The following is a 4,826-nucleotide window of genomic DNA, read 5'->3' on the forward strand; positions in this document are numbered from 1 at the left end:
TGAGGACGTTATCTTAGACTTTGGGAAACAACTGATCAACGTTTGACATTTTATAGACCAGATAACTAACTGATTAATCTAGAAAATAATTGACAGATTCATTGATAATAATAATAATTGTTAGTTGCAGTTTGGAACCAGTATCTAGAGGCTGTCAGTGGTTTTTGCACTTTAAGATACTTCAGTCTCAAGCTGTGGTAGTTGCTGCTTGATTGGGACGTTTACTGGCACGTCATGATCAGGATTGTGCGTCATATCATTCAATAAAGAGTTACTGAAGAGGCTAAAATCTCTCCGAGCTAGCTTGACAACACAAGACAACAATTTCAAACAATTTATTCAAAAGCTGTATCACTATCACGGCCTCCTGTTTCACTACTGTGTGTAAACCAGGTCTCTGTTGTGGAACAGAAGAACTTCAATAAATTGTTTATTGACTCTCCGTCCTCTCAAAGGTCGGTTCGGTCGAGATGGTTTGTTATTGGTCAACAGAGCGAAAGTTAAAGGCGTGAAAGTTCACCAAAGTTGAACTGGAGAGACTAAAAAAAAAAAAAAAGACTATTCTGAAAATGAATTAAAATCACAAACATAAAACACAGCACATGGTTTGTACATAGAATGTATGGAAGATTCAAAATGCAAAAATAAGATGTCAAATAATGAAATAAATTGAAAACAATACACATACACCTGTTTATGCATGAATTTATATGTATGCATTTACTGTGTCATAATTAAATACAAACATTTAAAAAAAACGAAACAATTATTTACCTTTTTTATCTTTTACAGCGGAATGATTCGTTCTCCATGCCACATTAAAATCAAATCACGACACAGGAAAGAACGTAAAGAGGAATATTGCATTTTAGTGTTGTGCAGCAGACAGCAATATAGGACATTAATCAGTAATTATGTTTAAAAAAAAGTGAAAAAATCTGATTACAAAAACCTAACACACAAAAATGTGATTATGAAGATGCATTTAGTGTTACAAAGATATCGTTTCATTTACTGAGTCCAAGATAAAGAATAAACTTTGAACAAAGACATTGATGAAAAATGTGTAAAGTTCTCAAAAAAAAATATGGAAATTTGCAATTCCAGGGCGATCCCATCTCACAATGAAGATCATGTGATATGATTGAAAGCTCCAGGTCAGCTACTGAATGGACTTTGAGGTGAGATTGTTTGGTTTGTTTTACTGTGTTTATTAAATACCTGGAAATTAAAAAGGGACGCCAATGAATCAAAATCATACAAATAAAACACAGCACATGGTTTATTGTACAAAGATTGTATGGAAGATCTAAAATGGTAAAATAAAAAACAAATCAAACAAAGTGAAATTACATCACACATCCACCTGTTTATGTATAGATCTACTGTTGGAGAAGAGCTGCCAATACTAAATACACAGCACTGTTATTAGTTGAGGAGGTGAGAGGGACGCGTTGTCCATGTCAAAATGAAAAACAATCTGTCCAATCACAGCTCAGGGGCGGGACATAAATGGGTTTTTTTTTCTTTTAATGATGACACAGTAAATGCATACATTCAAAAGGAAATGTGTGTTGTATTTCACTTTATTTCTTTGTTTGTTTTGTTTTTGTTTAGGCATTTTAAATCTTCCACAGCTGTGACTTTTAATGAAATGATTGTAAAAAACATCCACGATACATATTTAGCACAAAAGGAACCTCAAACATAGAGGTGATAATCAGTAATCTCCCTCCTCCACCCTCTCTCCTTCATGTAATGTCATACATCAGGCATAATGTCCTTGCCGGGGTAATCGATAGAGAGAGAGAGAGAGAGAGAAAGAAAGAGAGAGATGATGGGGAAGCTGGGGGCGACCGAGCAGGATGGGAGAGTCATGTGACCCTGTGGAGGAAGATGAGAGACAGAGAGAGGAAGGGTTTCATTGGCTGTTGGTTATTAAAGAGGACAACAATGTAGAAAAACAGCCTTTTTTGTTGCCCTAAAAAAAAACATTTCCTCCATATGTGACAGTATAACATGTGATTGTGACACCACGTTCAAGGAATCTGCTGCTATAACAGCCTCCGCTCCTCTTTTTCCAGCAGATGTTGGAACCGGGCTGTAGGGACTAAATACATTAACTAAAGTACTGTACTTAAGTACAGTTTTAAGGTACTTGTACTTTACTTGAGTATTTCCATGTGATGCTACTTTCTACATTTCAGAGGGAAATATTGTACTTTCTACTCCACTACATTTATTTGACAGCTTTAGTTACTTTTCAGATGAAGAATTGACACAATGGATAATATAACAAGCTTTTAAAATACAACACATTGTTAAAGATGAAACCAGTGGTTTCCAACCCTTTTTGTCTTTTGACGTCTTACAAAAAGCAGTGTGTAGTCGGGGTCACATTTCACATGTCTATGAGTTGTTAACAGCTCCACCAAATAGTGATTTTTCCCTCTAAACTTCTCACATGCTTTCATTTCAATAAATGTTCAAATGATCCAATATTTCAGCAAAAATCAAAGATTAGAGAAAAAGTCCAAAAACTGAAAACAGATTTGTGTATCAGAACTTTGTTTTTTCTTCTTTCCTCTCCCATTAATCATCTCACCACCCCTCAGATTTATCTGCTGACCCTTTGGAGGGGCCCGACCCCTAGGTTGGGAACCACTGGACTAAACTAGCTAACTGTATATAAAGTAGTGTAAACTAGCTCCACCTCCAGCAGCTACAACAGTAACATGCTGCTCTAACACTGATGCTTCACTATTAATAATCTAATGATGTCATATATAATAATATATCAGTCAGAGGGACCAAACCACTACTTTTACTGTAATACTTTAACTACATCAAGCTCATAATACTTATGTACTTTTACTGCAATACTTTAACTACATCAAGCTCATAATACTTATGTACTTTTACTGCAATACTTTAACTACATCAAGCTCAGAAGAAGTAAATAACAAAATCCTTGGGTTAATTGTGACAGCTAACTTGAGCTCCTACACAAGTTAAATAACATAGGAATGTGTTAGCATACTGCACAAAAAGTTTAAGCTAATAAACAAACTTAAAACCGTAAATCAACAGGAAGTCCACAACGTTGCTTACCTCTCCCATGAGTACACCATCAAAGGGGAGAGGTAAAGTCGGCAGACATCATCTCACGACCCCTCAGATTTATCTGCTGACCCTTTGGTAGTTGAAACTAGCTCCACCTCCAGCAGCTATACTGTTTTAGCTGCTTTTAAATGCTTGAAACCTTAATTAATGTCCATAGTGAGTGTGAATGATCCTCCTCTTGTCACAATGAAGCTACACAATAAAAGTTCCTACAAAATAAATGAATTTCCTCATTTAAAATTATTAGAGAGCGAATTCTGCTGCCTGTTTTATAAAGTCAAACACTGCACAAACCCAGAATATCAAGATGTTAAGTCAATATCACATTTAACATCTGTTTTCTCTCAACATAAGTCGTCATTCACAGTGTTTCATGGTTTGTTAAACTGAATGTTTGATAACTTTTAATAAGGTAACAAAATCTCTTTTCTGTGGATTGAACTTTGTCGTCTTTATGTTTAAATTTGAGAAGATGTTTCATGTCTCACTTGGTAAGTTTACTGTTGTGACTTTTTACAGCCAGTGAAAGTGACTCAGGTTCTCATTCAGACGTGAGGACTGATGTCTGAAAGGAGCTAATACAAGGTGTGTTTTTCTTTGAAAGTGTGTGATAACGTGCAGCCAGTGTGTAACCTGCGTACAAGAGGAAGTGCAGCGGGTTCGTCTGACTCTGACTTCCTCTCGGTGAAGCAACGTCACAACAGCTGAAGTTGAATTCCACGTGAAACGCTGGTGAAGTCTGACGGCTTCCTGCGGTATCTGTAATCCTGTTTACACACGTTCGTCTTGTTTCTGTGTCTGCGATGGACATAAAATCTCTCCTGGTTGCATCATCAGCATGAACAACGGGACACTGAGAGAACGTTTGTTGTAATAAACATCCAATCAGGAAGCGAGAATGTGTTGGATAAATTCAAAAACTTGAATCAATACACTTTGGATTTGGGATCTTTTCAGCCGCTGTGGGCTAATTTAGACTTTCCTCACCTGCGTGGCTGTGAGGGGCCTCAGGTTTCATCATGTGCTGATGTCCAAAATGTATCATTACACAGACAAACTTGAACATGTCCTTGTTGTGCAGACACACAGTGCAGAAGACTCAAAGCTCCACATGCATCCACTGTACACATCCCCTCACATCCGGCCCTTTAGTTGTTTGACCTTTCACCTTCTGACATCACAAACCCCAGCCAGCCTCAGAGCCAAATAATAACTAAAGAAAAAGACATCACTTATTGTGACGATGCTACACTCTCACAACACAAACCAGAAACGTGTTTGGCTCTAAACAGACAGTAAACTGCAGCAGACTGACGAGCACCTGAGAGACACTGACAGCGTTCAGACTGAGTGACCACAGTCTGGCAGGAGAGAAGGACAGACGCAGGCAGACGCAGGCAGACGCAGGCAGACCAGAGAGGACAAGCTGTGCTGTCATGTGATGACAGAATTACACTTCCTAACAGAAATATTAGGGAGGAGTTCTTTCCCAAAAATGAAAAAAGTTGCCCCGAATACCGAAGTCTGACAAGAACATTTATTTTATTTAATTCTATTAACTCATATTATAGATATATTTACATTCTTTTTTGTTAATTTCATTCTTTAACATTGTTTTTTAATAATCGTAATGCCAATAAAGCTCATTGGATTGCATTGTTTGTTTGTTTGTTTGTTTCTGTTGACACCTACACTCACTGAGC

At 37.2% G+C, this 4,826-nt stretch overlaps 1 long non-coding RNA gene across 1 annotated transcript; it reads right to left on the reverse strand.

The window, feature by feature from the left end:
• Positions 1-262: 262 nt before the first annotated feature.
• Positions 263-4,623, reverse strand: LOC137194770 (uncharacterized). The gene is made up of 3 exons (XR_010931018.1): positions 4,111-4,623; positions 3,765-3,976; positions 263-1,884 (listed from the first exon to the last, which is right to left on the reverse strand). It is a non-coding gene; the product is annotated as an uncharacterized lncRNA (long non-coding RNA).
• Positions 4,624-4,826: the final 203 nt, after the last annotated feature.

This window comes from Thunnus thynnus, chromosome 12, assembly GCF_963924715.1.
Source record: "Thunnus thynnus chromosome 12, fThuThy2.1, whole genome shotgun sequence".
Taxonomy (NCBI): Eukaryota; Metazoa; Chordata; class Actinopteri; order Scombriformes; family Scombridae; genus Thunnus; species Thunnus thynnus.